This window comes from Peromyscus californicus, unplaced genomic scaffold (assembly GCF_007827085.1).
Source record: "Peromyscus californicus insignis strain IS unplaced genomic scaffold, ASM782708v3 Scaffold_9__1_contigs__length_137607984, whole genome shotgun sequence".
Classification (NCBI taxonomy): domain Eukaryota; kingdom Metazoa; phylum Chordata; class Mammalia; order Rodentia; family Cricetidae; genus Peromyscus; species Peromyscus californicus.
The window spans coordinates 84,068,732-84,085,100 of record NW_026294617.1 but is presented as its reverse complement, the minus strand read 5'-3'; the positions used below and the strand labels follow the sequence as shown (position 1 = coordinate 84,085,100).

The 16,369-nt window shown below is 40.9% G+C and overlaps 1 pseudogene; it reads right to left on the bottom strand.

Moving 5' to 3' along the window:
• Positions 1-9,782: 9,782 nt before the first annotated feature.
• On the bottom strand, positions 9,783-10,711 carry LOC128106755 (heterogeneous nuclear ribonucleoprotein A3-like; annotated as a pseudogene).
• Between the last annotated feature and the right edge of the window lie 5,658 nt (positions 10,712-16,369).

Sequence of the window (16,369 nt, the reverse complement as noted above, 5' to 3'; positions counted from 1 at the left end):
AGGCCATAGTATGAGTAGAGATGCTACTGAATCAGTGGCAGTGACAGAGCAAGAGGTGAGGACTGAGGTGGATTTGGGCAAACCTGTGTCTCCACTTCTCTTGGCAAGAGGAATCTATTTCTCCCACAAGAGAAGCTCAACACTAAAGAAAAAAGGAAATTGGAGTCGATGGGCTATTAAATTTTAAAAAGAAGAGAGCAGAAGTTTTGAAGAGTAAGGAGGAGGTGGGCCTGAGGGGAAGTTAAGTGAGGGGTTGGGGGTAAATAAAATCAAAATATGGTAAGAAATTCTCAAAGAATTAATAAATATACTTATACTTAAAAAGGAATGATGCCAAACATATATAACTCAATTTAGTGAGGTCAACTGATCAGCTCCATTGTGTGTGAGGAGATGGGACCCAGAAAATGACAACAGGAAACATGTAGCTACATCCATTCTCACTCCTACAAGCTATCTGGGAATGTTTTGCATCTTTTACCTGGACAAATCTTTTAGTTACATAGTGTTCATGTTAACTCTCCACTATAGAAAATTTAAAGTTTTCTGGGGAATGCCTATAGTTGGTTTCCTGAACACAGCTCTCTACATTGAAGGAACCCACCTCCAATGGCCAACTGTCAACTACTGGGCTCCATCAAGCAGGAAAGATGCTCAAGAGTGGAACCTGAACAAAATTTGCTGGGGCCCCAAACCATGGTTTGTTTCTGGTTTGCATTCCCCTGTGATGTAGTTGAGTTGATTAGCTGCTATATGTGAAAAAAAAAAATTTATTACAGAGTGAATCTAGATCTGCTTTTACCCTAACTATATGATCACACTTCCCTGCCTCAGTCCCTTCCCATGTAAATTAAGATTAAGGTTATATATTTGTACTTACAACAACAGATAAGTGTAATTCTCATCCCTCATCAAGAAAACTTCTCTTTGAAAAAGTCCAGACCATTACAGAAATCCACAATCAATCCAAACACAGTTGTGGAGCCCAGTCCCAAGGGATATATCTTCAAAACATCCCTATGCCCAGGAGACATTGTGGAAGAGAAGGCAGAAATATTCTAAGAGCCAGAGGATCAGGGAGCTTGCTCTGAGTCTCTCTCTCTCTCTCTCCTCTCTCTCTCCTCTCTCTCTCCTCTCCTCTCCTCTCTCTCTCTCTCTCTCTTTCTCTCTCTCTCCTCTCTCCTTTCTCCTCTCTCCTCTTTCTCTCTCTCCTCTTTCTCTTTCTCCTCTTTCTCTCTCTTCTCTTTCTCTCTCTCCTCTCCTCTCGTCTCCTCTCGTCTCCTCTCCTCTCCTTGTAATCTCAGAGGCTGCATCCATAAAGTCTCGTCAACAAGACTGCTTAAACATGAGCTGAACAAGGACAACAATAATTGGCACACCAAAGTATGTATGGGAAAGCCCAGAAGGTCTCAACCCTACACCAAGAACTGCAGGCACATTTAGACTCATTAAAAGTGGGTGTTTCCTCTCAAAAAGGAAGGTGCTTCTCATGAGATTTGTCCTTCAGAGCATCTGTTTGACCTGCTGCCTAGGGCTTTGTTCTGCTTCATCTTGTCTTTTGCTTTTCTGTCATTCTTAAGTGGTTTCTTGGCTTCACATTATTTCCTAAGTGTGAAGAGAAAAATAATGTCAGGGGTGAGAGTTCTAGAGGAATTGGTGGCCTAAAGCCAGATTTCACCACAAAGTACACAGTGCCTGTCACCTGTCACATCTGTGGGGCACTTACACCTTCAAATGCCTTTCCTTCTCTCTCCCATTAATGAGTCAACAGAGCCTCTAAAGTAGCCATTGCTACATTTTGCTGTGGGATGGTCTGTAGGTCAAATTGCTCTGATTGGTCAATAAATAAAACACTGATTGGCCAGTGGCCAGGCAGGAAGTATAGGCAGGACTAACAGAGAGGAGAACAGAGAAAACAGGAAGGCAGAGGGAGTCACTGCCAGCCGCCACCATGACAAGCAGCATGTGAAGATGCCGGTAAGCCAAGAGCCACATGGCAAGGTATAGATTTATGGAAATGGATTAATTTAAGCTATAAGAACAGTTAGCAAGAAGCCTGCCACGGTCATACAGTTTGTAAGCAATATAAGTCTCTGTGTTTACTTGGTTGGGTCTGAGCGGCTGTGGGACTGATGGGTGACAGAGATTTGTCCTGACTGTGGGCAAGGCAGGAAAACTCTAGCTACAACATTCTTGCTTAGAATAAACCACTAAAATCAAGGCACACACGATTTTGGAAAGAACACTAAAGATGTTTTGAGTTTCCCTATTAGTTGTAGAAAGTAAAATTCTGGTGATCAGAAGGCCTCAAGACCATAAAAATGGTGCTGTTGGCCCACAGAAACACCAGGGGGACCCTACAGCCCTGCAGAGAAAGATGGAAAGAAAATTCTAGCTAATCTGGGCAGAGGAGACAAAGCCCCACCACCACTTCTCATTGTTGGCCATGTCCTAAAATAATGTTTCTTGAGGAAAATGTCTCCCATAATCCACAGGGACTGTCAACTGGGGAAGGTCAGGTTAGTGACCACAACCCCAAACCTGCAGTAACCACTTTATATTCCACAACACTCACATTGAGCTCTGAATTCTTATTCAACATCAGCCTGAACCCCAGTGGTTCCACCAGCTGCCCAGGTACAAGCTGGAACAAAGAACTGTTGCTAAGGCAAACCTGACCAAAGTATACAACAGGTACCCTGGAAGTAAGTGTGTGCATTGAACAGAGAAGTAGGGAGAGAGAGAAATGGGCCTGATGATGATGTAAGTGACAGTGGACATGCTCTCCATGTCATTGCAGTTGATCACAGACTAAGAGAAGGTAAAGATGAAGCTGAGGAGCTCCAGACAACTGGGAACCCAAAAGGCCAAGTCCCCAATCCACTTCCTGTGATTCATCTTCAAAATTCCCCCTTGGCCTTCTGGAAAAGAATGCTAAAAAGCATGAAAGGCCTAGTCTGATACCCAGGCCAACAGTGGCCAGCCCATCTTGCTTTCTTGAGTACTCATCTCGGATTTTGGATTTTGGTTGTACTGATACAGCTCTAAGGAATGAGGCTCATTCTTGAACTGTCTCTAACTTCACCCACTTTGATTTGTCACAGAGAAAAGACATGAGGCATGCAGTAGCATCCTCTAGGACATTCATATCCACATATATGTACAGATTTCAATGTACTCACCACAGTGGGTACACACATGCATGTGTGAACACACACACACACACACACACACACACACACACACACACACACACGACAAATCAAGAATTAGCCTGGGCACAGAGTTTGCATGCAAGGAAAATTAAACTACAGATAAGAGTACAAAGGGGGAGCAGTGTGGGCCAGGAGCTGCTGAGAGCCAAGTCCTAAGGAAGGAAAAAACACATTATTCCATTACTCTAATGCGTCAGAACAGCCAAACAGCAGTGACCACACAAAGCCAAATATGCTCTGATGGCATGAAACAGCTAGTGGCACCATTCACCTGCTGTTCAACCAGTCCCAGATGGAGTTTGTCTCCCTCCCCTTATTCTCAGATTGAAGATTCATGTTGGAAATGTCATGCTCAATCCTCCAAAAGTCTGACTTAACATTTCTTTTTGTAAAGTTTTTTTTTTAAGTGAAATAGAGCCACTGAGGGTATGCTTCTACTCACAAGTCTCACTTACTTAGCAACAAATTTATACCAGGTGCATATGATATTTGATCATGGCAATACCCATATTAGGGTGACATAGCTCTCCCAGGATCACAGTTAATAAAAGACAGCAGTGGCATGTCAAGTGTGATTTGTCTGACCTCAGACCTCTGACCAATCACAGCCGACTAAGCCCAAGCTCTTTGTTTCAGGGTGTGTGATGATGTTAACTTTAATGGTAATGAGAAACATAATTTGATTTCATTTTTTTTTGTTGTTGTTGTCTGTTACATTTATTGGTTTGTGAGTGTTTTCTGGGGAAACTTCACTATTTGTAATGACCAAAGATCCATGCTAGCACTGCATGCATCCAGATATTGATGATGCACAGAGGTACAGAATTAGAGCAAGAAGAGAGCATGTTCAAACACCAGCACACCTCAGCCCCCGTTTTGTCACTTGTTTTGCTAATATTTCAAAAGCCAATTTAAATTCAACCTTCAACTGAACAAGGAAGCAACAGCAGGCAGAGCACATACTTGGGACTCAAATGAAATTGCACTAGCTGGCGTGACAGTAGACATTTTTCATGTATATGACCTTGGTATCTAAAACTCCTCTCACCCAGGGTCTCTGAACAAATTGTAATTCACACCACCGTGTTTTAGCATGAAATGTATACAAAGAACAATCGTGTGTTGTAACACAGATCTTAAAAGGTCTTATTAAGCTGGGTGGTGGGGGCGCACGCCTTTAATCCCAGCACTCGGGAGGCAGAGGCAGGCGGATCTCTGTGAGTTCGAGGCCAGCCTGGTCTACAGAGCGAGATCCAGGAAAGGCACAAAGCTACACAGAGAAACCCTGTCTCAAAAAACAAAACAAAAAAAAAAGTCTTATTAATAAAAACAAACCCAGAGCCAGGTATTAGGGTGAATGCCGAATGATCAGAGAAGCAGAACAAGCCACAGCTAACCTCACCTCACCAACTTCTCAGCCAATCCTGCTTCCTCAGACTGGAAGCCTCTGAGTCCTCACCCAAATGGATCTCAGCTGAACTGCTGCTAAAAGCTAAAAGCTTAAAAAGCCTCTAGTTCCTGGTCCTCATGCCTTATATACCTTTCTGCTTCCTGCCATCACTTCCTGGGATTAAAGGCATGTGCTAGCATGCCTTGCTGTTTCCAGTGTGACTTTGGACTCACAGAGATCCAGATGGATCTCTGCCTCCAGAATGCTAGGATTAAAGATATGTGTGCCACCATTTTCTGGCCTCTATGTCTGTCTAGTGGCTGTTCTGTTCTCTGACCCCAGATAAGTTTACTAGGGTGCTCAATATATTGGGGGGGGACACAATATCACCACATTTCCTCCTTTTTGTCTAAGATAACAAAAGAAGCTTATAGCTATTTCCAATAAGTATATACAATATATACAGTCAAGAATTACATTAACAATGTCTAGTCCATTAACATTTGACAGATTCAGACAAAAAACTCCATTATATTAATGGTCATATAGAGTACTAATTAATTCTAAAAAAAAAAAAGGCTTCATTTAGCTGCCTATACATGTTTTTGTGTTCGAGTCTCTATCAGTTTTCTCCAGGGAATCAAACCAGGCCTAACAGCAAATTTGAAGCCTCCAGAAAGTTGATGGGGCCCCATGACAACAATTTCACATGGACAATAATAATACCACTAAGCTGACAAACATCACCCAAACTGCTCAGAACAGTTTCAAGATGGCTAGCTGATATGATCCAGCCTCAGACTACTTGAACAAGGACTTGAGATAAGACCTGCACTTTGGCATTATGCAGAGACTGGACAACAAATGATATAGCTACCCCTCCTGGAACTTGACAAGTAGCCCAAAATTTTTCTTTTCAGGATCCCCTAAAGATGTCTTCACCCACAAACAGCAGGAAACAATTTTAAGAACACAACACTCACATTCCCAAGATGTGGGGTGGGGCAGGTGGTTTTTGGTCTTTCAGTGGTTTTGGATTTGGGATAGTTGTCATTGTTTAGGAGGGTTGGTTACAAGTTGTTGTTGTTAATGGTCAGGAAAAGAGCTAAACAAAGGAGATTAGATTTAAGGTTCTTATTTGGGAAAAAATAAAAAGAAAAGAAAAAAGAGGATATAAAGAAGAGGTAGATTATTGAATCTACTCTGAAAAAGGGATATATATAAATGATAGAATAAAGGATAGAGTATTGAATCTACTCTGAAAAGAAAAGAGAGGGGAGATAGATCTGATATAGATAAAAAGGTAGATTATTGAATCTACTTTTAAAAGACAACTACTAGTTTTAAATACTTTACATTGGATTGGATTTTTATATATTGTATACAAATTATGTATATTGAGACTGATATTGTTAGAAAATGCCATACATATATTTATAATCTTGTTCAAGATATTGTACTTATACAGTTCATTTAACAGTGTAATGCAATTTGCTAATCCTTGAATGTTATTATTACCAACTATTATGATATAAAGAAATGAAAGTTAGTAGTTAGACATTACAATCAAACTTGTAATCATATTAGTTATGTTTTCAAGGTCAAGCAGAGATATATTTTAGATAGACAGGTCATCTTCAAGCCCTTCAGAGATATACAGAATATGGCATTTAAAATGTTTTAATAACTTAGATTTTTTTTCTTCTTTTATGGCTATGAGACATATCAGCTCCTGGCAGCACCAATTTACTTCAGAGAAGATATGGGCATTGAAGAAACTGCATATGGAGTTAACTTTCATTGTGGCAAAAGTTAGCCACTGGGCAACAAAGTGCCCTTGAATCGACTGCTGACAGTATGCTATCCAAAATGGACAAACAGGACACGAAACAAAGGACTACCAATACTTGCAAAGACAAATGCGGTTGCAGCTTTGGCAACAGGCATCCTCTGAGGCCAGGACAACATGGCACCATCACTGAAGTTGCTTTGCAATCCAGAAAAGTTACAGTGCCCCTTTCTTCAAAGGCAGCTGAACAGGCAATGGACTGACAGCTTCTGGTGTGCCGTGAAACAGTAGCTGAAACAGTTATTCTTAAAAGAGTAACTAGGCTGACTGAGTCTAACCTCTCACTGGTAGACTGGCATTTAACAAAGGAGATGAAGCCACCCACAAGCCAAGAAGAATGGGATGCCTAGATGAAACCACCCACAAGCCGAGAAGAATGGGATATGGAGAAGAATAGGACACTGAGATGAAGCTATCCACAAGCTGAGAAGAATAGGCAGCTGAATTCCAAAAACACCAGCAATTTCCAGAATTTAAAATCCTGAATCATGACAGGACACTGGCAGAATTCGAGTTTATCTGGTACATGGAATACTCGCACCAAATGTGAGGTCAATCTGTGGGCCTTGTGTACATCCTACTTCACAAATGAGTCTGTCAGATATGCTAAGCCTGTAGGCTGAATATGATGCCCCATGTGCAGAAGAACCTTGGGTGACTGTCCAGGTAGCTGGCTGTTTCTGTCAACTCACAGTTTTTTTGGAAGTCGTTTGTTTACACTTCCTGTTTTACTAGGTAATATTATTTCCTTCTTGGGTCTCTGAGAGAGTTGAAGATTAGATAGTTGTAGTAACAATTTCCTTGTTAAGAAATTCAGAAAAAATGCCGGGCGGTGGTGGCGCACGCCTTTAATCCCAGCACTCGGGAAGCAGAGCCATGCGGATCTCTGTGAGTTCGAGGCCAGCCTGGGCTACCAAGTGAGTTCCAGGAAAAGGCACAAAGCTACACAGAGAAACCCTGTCTCGAAAAACCAAAAAAAAAAAAAAAAATTCAGAAAAGAAACTCACTAAGAGGTGTTAAATGTGTAAGTTTGAAAGACAGACATCATAAGATAGTTTTCTGTTGGTAGTACAAGTTAGAATAGAAAGTGAATTAGGTACATTTTGGACTCACCAAAATAGGATATATAATGGAATATTTTCTCTGAATTTGTCAAATGTAAATGGACTAGACATTGTTGATGTATTTATTGCTTGTATAGATTGTATATAGTTATTGTACTTATTGTATACAGTTTTTCTTATATTAATTATAACATTTTTATTTTTTTATTTTTATTAGACAAAAAAAGGGGAAATGGGGTGATATTTTATTTGTGTGTTAATAAATAAAGTTTGCCTGGAGATCAGAGGAAATAGTAAGCCATTTTAAGTAAACACAAAAGTCAGGCAGTGGTAGCACATGCCCTTAATCCAATCACTTTGGCAGGCAGGGTATCTGTGTGTTCAAGGCCATACTAGGGAACAGAGCCAAGTGTGGTGATGCACGCCTTTAATCCCAGTACCAACCATAGAGACCTGAAGATCTGTACAGACAGGCAGTGACAAGGCAGTGAGGTAGCTGGGCTAAGAGCCAATGAGAGGGCAGAACAGCAAGGCAATAAAGGCGTGGGTAGACAGGAAGTAGTACACTTTGGAAACTGCGGCATGGTGAGGTAAGGTTAGCTGACTATTAGGTGACTATTCCTATTTCCCTGATCTTAGAGGCTTTCACCCCTATATCTTGCTCCGTGTTTTTTTTTTTATTTAATAAGACTGCTTAGAAATTTGTCTACAGTGTGTTCTTTGTGGATTTACGCATTCAGGACTATCCAAATTTGAACTCAGATCTTTGGGGAGTGAGGTGCTTACACTAAACAACTGTGCTACATTTTCTCCTGCTTTGTTTTGGACAATGATATCTTAACAATCCTTGGCTTCATCATCCAGCAAAATGTATAGGAAATAAAGCCGGGCGGTGGTGGCGCACGCCTTTAATCCCAGCACTCGGGAGGCAGAGCCAGGCGGATCTCTGTGAGTTCGAGGCCAGCCTGGGCTACCAAGTGAGTTCCAGGAAAAGGCACAAAGCTACACAGAGAAACCCTGTCTCGAAAAACCAAAAAAAAAAAAAAATGTATAGGAAATAAATGGGAAAGCATGCCAGCCAGTTAGGGGTTCAAATGAGTGACTTTTATTCCTCTGCTCTGAAAAGTTGTGTGTGTGGGGAGGGGAGACTAAACCCAGAAAATTGACTGGATCAACGAACTTTGGGACTTTAAATTTGAAAAGCAGAATAAACCAGGTACCTATCAGTTTGCTCAGAAACAGCAAACTTAGTCATCCTGTATTAAAAGTAGATTGTTAATACAGGAGATGAAATACATCCACCATCCTTTTCCAGAACTTAAGTAGAGGGCAGTATAAATACTTCATATCCCAAAGTATTGGTAGCAGTTTCAGTGTGACCAAGGTAAATGTGGAATGGAGATGATCTCAACATGGCTAGAACTCCATAACACGCTAAAATCATGATTACATTTTGAAAGAAAATCCACAAAAACCAAATAGGAACTTTTGAGGTCTTTTTCATTTGAAGGTAATTATATTTATATAATAAAATATATTTCATTATAAGGTTATTAAATTCACAAATATGCTAATTTTTATTATCCAATCCTAATTATCTAAAACACACATTGCAAACATACAAATACCTACTCTCTCCACATGTCAGACCTTTTCATGATGCTTTGGGAAATGGGGAGAATAGATTCCCCTTAAGCTGCAGGCCAGTAGGTGTTTCTTTATAAAATTTCATACAAATTTTCAACTTTACCAAAATTCATACAAAATAGTAGTTAACAACGATCTTCTTTACTTGTTATCTCACAAGGAAACACCTTCAAAACTGCATTTAACTAAAGTTTCTGTACTAAAATGTAGAAAAACTGAACTACACCAATACTGAAAAGTTAAACATTTCTTAATTTTTTTTTTATTCCTGGTACCACTGGCACAATTTACAGGGCAATATACCTGGTGTAAAGAAAAGGAGAAGAAAAAGCTACAACAGGTTTTAAAAAAAAACAACTCAGGAATGTCCATCTAATTGACACTACATTGCTCGATTCAATAGCTCACTTTTTGCAAACTGTGGCTATGACAGTCCTGAGCAAGAAGGATTTCATGTTTAAGCTGCCTAACTTTTCTATGGACCATCGTTCCTTCCGTGGCAGATTTGTACAGGTCCTCTAATACAGGTGGGATGACTGTCTCAATGAAACCTGTAGTGTTCCTGACAACTCCCCGCTCTCTCTTCTGCTAAGAACTGGAGCCCTTTTCTGTTGTTTTTAAAACCTTCTGCTACCATACCTACCACTTCCATCATAGCCACCACTATAGAGACTGCCTGAGCTTCTTCTCCCAAAACTGTCCCCCTTCATGGGTCCATAATTTGATTGCTGTTGTCCACTATAATTACCAAAGTCATTGTAGTTCCCACAACCACCATATTTATCTCCACCAAAATTTCCTCCATCATTATAACCACCATATCCTCCTCCTCCACCACCTTGGTTTCCATATCCTGGTCCACCACCACCATAGACTCCTCTACTACTATAACCAGGACCACCAGCAGAGTTGCCACCATCACCTCCAAATCCATTATATCCACCATCACCACCTCCATAACTACCTCTGCTGCCACCACCTCCATCATCAATAGTCTCCTCTTCCATAGTTTCCACCATGACCAAAATTATCTCCACTGCCTCCAAAGTTTCCTCCAAGACCCATAAAATTGCCAGATCCACCTCTATGACCTCTCTGTGATCCAGCAGGCTGCATCTCTTGTTTAGAAAGGGCCTTTTCTGCTTCACAGTTTTGCTCATTAATAGTGTGGTATTTCTGAACAATTTTATCAGCTGTGTCATGATCATCAAAAGTTACAAATGTAAATTGTCTCTTTTTTCCACTCTGCCTGTCTTCCGTAACTTCTCTAGTTTCAATCTTGCCATACTTTTCAAAGTAGTCTCTTAGATTAAGTTCTTCTATATCTTCTTTAATACTACCAACAAAACTTCCTTCCCTTCTAGAGAATCCTCTCTGTAAGTGGCTCTTAGGATCCACTGCACATCCATCAACCTTGCGTGGCCAAGCACACATTACGGCTTCCACCTCTTCAACACAAGTGTGAGTCACAAAACCAAAGCTCCTGGAGGTTTGTTTGGGGATCTCTCATTACCACACAGTCTGCAAGCATGCCCCATTTCTCAAAATGTTCTCTTAGGCTGTCATCCATGTGGTTTCAAAGCTCAGACCACCAATAGAAAACAGCTTCCTCAACTGTTCTGGTTCCTTTGGATCATGACCCTCCTCCCCCAGCAGCAGCAGTAGAGACCAGAGTCAGGCTGGGGAGACAAGGCAGTGGGTTTACCTTCATTTTGAGACCAGACTCACCTCTTCCAACTCTTGATTTCATTTTCATGGACATGTTTAGCAATTGTTTTTCTCATTCCCTAAATAATAATAATAATAATAATAATAATAATAATAATAATAATAATAAATTTTAAAAATAACCCTGTGTGCTACTGCCACCTGGTGACAATATTCCTAATTTACAAAATGTATGGTCTTGAAAGATTGAAAACTCAAGTCAGGTGACAATAGTTTTTTCCTAGACAACTGTCTTATTGTTTCAGCCTGTGCCTTGCCCCCTTTCCCACCCATCTCAAAACAGCCAAGCAATTACCATCCCAGCTGTTCTAAAGACTACCCGCATTTGGCATCCGTGTCTCTGTCCACTGTCAGTTTCTCAACACCCAGGCTTTCTTCGTACACGTAGAAAGCTTGCATTTCAGCATATTCGTGCATAAGCTCTCTGAGTCTGTTTCCTTGACACAACGTGAAATAATGTGTGCACGGTGCGAGCTCCTCACTGTCTCAGCTTTGTCATTTAAGTACTTGTCATCAGCGGGCTGGTGAGATGGCTCAGTGGATGAAAGCAGTAAGGCTGGTGACCTGGGATCAGTCCCTGGAATCCACAGAGTGGAGGAAGAGAACCAACTCCCTCAAGTTGTCCTTTGACCTCCACAGGAGCACCGTAGCATGTGTCTGTGCACACATGAAATAAACAAACAAGTGTAATTTAGATCAAGTCAACAGTAAGCAAGTTCTAATGTCACCATTGCATTTAATGGAGGCTTCCATGGAGAAGGCACACACAAGCACATAAGAACAAGCCATCAAATTTGTATTTCTGCTCCACTGTCTCCACTCCCACTTTTTAGTTACAGAGCCAACTATCTAAGTGGGAGAAGGTGGTAGGACTCCAAAATGTCCTATGAAAATACACGTATTTTGGGCCAGTGAGGTGGTTAAATGGGTGAAAGTCCCCGCCATCAAGCCTGACCATCTAAGTTTGATTCCAGGACCCAAATGATGTAAGAGGATTGATTCCCACAAGTTGTCCTCTGACCTCTACACACATGCGGTAGCATGTACACACCTCATACAGAATAAAAATAATAATAAATTACTTGTAAAGATTAAATTATATTTTGCCTGTTTTGCTCACTAATAAGCTCTCATTATATCGCCTAGAATTTCTCATATTAGGTGGGGATGGAATGAGAAGGCAGCCACATCTTCAATGAGAAGCAGAGGAGACAAGGACAAAGTCCTAAGCAAATGATGATGCTGGGGAAAACAGCATGGAACTTTGTGTAGGAGTCTCAGGAAAATCAGGAACAGAATATACCTTTTTCCTGAAATAAGAAGCCTGACTTCCCCTCTTGCTATATGTGCAATATTAAACTACATTCATTCTAGAATGTCCCCATCCAAATTGGCAACTTTGTTAATCACTTTCCTGACATACTTAGATTCTTCTGCTCTGTCTAGATCTTGGCCAATGTGCAGGACCTGACTACATCCAGTGCCTCCAGAACTCCATGCTGAGCTGTAGAAACAAGTGATGTTTTCATCCCAGCAGCAAGATTATTGAACATCTTTAAGTGACAGAGAGAATATGAATCCCTGTACAAAAAAAAAATCCTAGACCTCCTGGCAAACATTTTTACCAAAGAAGAAACCTGCAGGCTTCCACAAACACTCTGCACAATCAACATCCTGTCCCTGCACAGACTAGGGCAGTGGTGGAGCCTGCTTGGGAAAACCCCAGGCATCACGCCAGATAACCCAGCTGATGTGTTACTGAGGAGGGACATACGGAGCATCCGAGCTTTGTTTCTGCACCAAGACAGTCATGAGCAGAATCCCTGCCATTTCTCCTCCATGTTTACTTTAGTAAGGTTGATTGTAGGTTTCTTCTTCACCTATTACCTTGAGCAGGCCCTCCAGCAGCCATGCTGAACAATGATCAATCTTGCCATCAAATACCTTCTACAGACAGACAAGAGAGATGAAGAAACCCACACTCTTGGAACCTAGACAGCTACACTCCCCACTTACTCTGCAACACATTCACACCTGCACAGAATTAGCTTGGTTTTCATTTAAAGAAAAGAACATGTACGTGATTAATGAATGGTACTAGGTTTTTGCTGTTGTATCTCTCATTTTTACTTTGAACTCTGAAAATTCAGAAGTTCAAAAGATTTGTGAGAGGATCACAAAACAACAGCATTTCCAGGCTGTGTATAAATTTTCGTGTGTGTGTGTGTGTGTGTGTGTGTGTGTGTGTGTGTGTATAGAACAGTCCATTCTGGACCCTGTTATTCTAGTACTTTCTGTAGTAAGAGGTACTGAAGCTGGTGATATTGCTCAACAGGTAAAAGTATTTGTCACACAAGCCTGATGGCCTGAGTTTGATCCCCACAACCCACAGTGGAAAAAGAAAGTCAATTCCTGCACGTTGCTTCTGACCTCCACGTGTCTAGCCTTTGTCTTTGCTAACTTTGTTAAGTTTTAACTATTTAGAGAAACTGAGTCATATGAAAAAATTGTAATATTCTATAAAAGATATTATTATACTGTTAAAAAGCAGAAAGATGAGGTTCCCAGTCTATGTGCTGTATTTATGGTTTAAAGTTTGATTTTGATAATAAAGAATTTCAATTAAACCTTCAATTCAAACTTTTAAAGCTCAAACTTAATAGATAAAATTGTAAAATCCTAATCTTATTAAAAAGCTACTAATTTGTTGTAAAGCATTAAAGGTAATTGAGACGTACAAGTTAATGGTCAGTCACTTTATAAATGATCAGATAGATTCTTTAATGTACTCAGAACATTAAAGCTTGTAGTCATGCTAAATACAAACACAATTCATTTGCAGGGACAAGTTTTAGCCTTCTGCATATGTGAAAGTTGAGCCCAAAGCAAGTAAAAAAGAATGTAAAGTTTGTTTGAAATCAGGTATACTTAATAGATTGGATAACAGCACTCAGTCCCTCCCCTGTGAATGAAAATGAGGTATGGTCCAGAAGATTTTTATCATAGCCTCGAGGAAGGGAACAGCCAGAAGAATCCAGAAGAGTCCAGACTGAACATGGCCAGCAGAATAGACCAGGCCATGAGAGGAGGTGTTGAGAGCAGAGAGGAAAAGAGAGAGGAAAGAGGAGAGCAGGCAAACGGATGGAGAGAGGCCAAGGAGCGGAGTGAAGAGCAGAACTGAGAAAGCACAGAGCTAACTGGCTGAGTTATATGGGGAAGAGAAGGGAGGCAAGCAGTGAAGCTCAGGGCTGGAGAGATTTAGGGTAGGGGATGGGGTATGCCAGACAGGATGATTCTGAAATAGGCACTCAAGTTAGTAGGGACTGAGGGACATACGGAGCCTAGAGGCTAGCATAAACCTTGATATGCTAATAGGCAACATAGGCATAGGTTGATAGAAGAACCATATGTCCGAGGGAATGCTGACTTTTATCTAAATGCCAGACTTTGGGAAATGGAATTGCTTGGGACCTAACACCTTTTGATAGACAAAAATATCAGCTTCTGGTAGCAGCACTGGGGCTAACTCCAAAGAAGATGGACAGCAAAGGACTCCATCTATGCCTTGCTTTGAATATGGTCACCCTAGCCACTAGGCAAAGAACTGTCCCCATACCTAGGCCACCACCCAGGCCCCACCCAAACAGTAGACAACTGTTGGGTGGACTGCCCTACTCTGACTTGCCAAGGTAGGTCACTTTCCCCAAGTTCATCTTACACAAGAAAATCTCTCAGAACTTCCGGGCCAAAGGCTGATTCTACCCTGTGTGGCAGCCAGAGACTTAGTGCTGTCCTGTCTGACAGCCAAAGACTGAAGACCTCTACCCCAAACAAAGCCATCCAGATCATCATGGAGGACCATAGGCTGGCTGTCCAAGTAGCAGATCTCTGTCGTTCTACTTGTTACAGAAGTCATTTGGTTTATACTTCTTACTCAGACTTAGCCTTCTCAGATCTCAGTGATGGTGTTGATGGTTTGTCCTGTTTTACCAGTTTAACAGCAGCAAGCAGATTTAGCCAGATTCTCCCACAAACGTTGCAGCTGCCAGGCCAGTCCATTTTATAGGTAAAAATCAGGTCTTGCTTTTTCTAGACCTACTAGGTCTCCTGCTGATAAATGCAAACTCACAGACAGGTTTACCTTTCTGGCAGGCTTTATGCTGAGAAAGGTAAACTCACAAAACAGGCTTCAGTGTAAAGACAAATTCAACCAACCATGCTGTTGCTACTTATTTACTTTCATTTAAAAAAAAAAAACTTGCTTTTCAATGACTGCTCTCAGTAATCAAGCGCCTATGTCTCATAGTAAATGAGTGCATGTTTCCAGAAGGAAAAGGAAAAGTTTAAAGTTTATGCAAATTGTAAAGGTCTGAGGAAGTGACTTAAGGTACGTGAAAAAAAAATGAGACTTAAATATGATACATATGATGTTACGACTTCAAAATTCAGAGTTTTAACTTTTATCATTGGAGTTCTGATACGTTATTAATCTAGCCTTGGTAAAACCCTGGCTACTCAAGCTTTTTTAAAAATTATCATAGTTCACAGACTCAAGATTTATACATTTTCCTTGGTATCATAGGAAGTCAGCAAAATAGAGTCCATTTCCCACAAAGTGGTGCCCAACTAGTGGCACTTAGATCCAGAGACTTCAGAATGCCATCTAATCATTCTAAATAAACTCCCAGCTCACATTTTCCCACTTAATGATGGCTTGCTTTGAATGAATTACTGCTTGCTTCCCAAGGAAAACTCTTCCCAGAATCTACGCTGTATGGGCACTAAGCCATATCTAAGGAGAAAGCTCTGGAGACTGACATGTTGTATTAAGACCACAGAGATGGGCAAGGGAGATGGATCCAATCATAAATAGGCTTGACACATAAACTTGACAACCTGAGTATAAGCCAGGAACTCACATGAAGAGCCTGAATATATTTTTTGTGCTCTGTGTGTGCCTGGTGCCCAAAAGCCAGAAGGGGGCATCAAATAACCTCGTGCTGGAATTAGAAACAGTTTTAAGTCTGGATTCTGGGAACAAAATTCTATTCTCCGGAAGAATAGCCATTTCTCTTAACTGCTGACCCATTCTTCCAGCCCCTATTAAAATAGTTTTAAATTAATGCTTTGTTTTTCAACGTCTTCTTGAGGAGAAAGTAAGTGAGAGTGTTTTTTACAGGAACAAATAAAATTCCCCAAACAGAAAATGCCCTTGGAAAATTCATTTTCTCCCTCTTCCTCACAGCTCCCCTTGAGGATTATGAGAAACCTTTCTAGAAGAGATAGATTTTGGCTCTGGTCCCCAGTGATGTGTGTGGGTGCTCACGTTAGAGAAGGAAACCCATTATGTACAAAGGGAAACATCACTGTAGACTAGACTCAAAGATGTTTCCAAAACCAGCAATGGAGGAAATTCACCTTGAAAGAAGGAAGCTGACAATTGGTTTGTTGACATCATTTTAAGAATCTCAGAGTG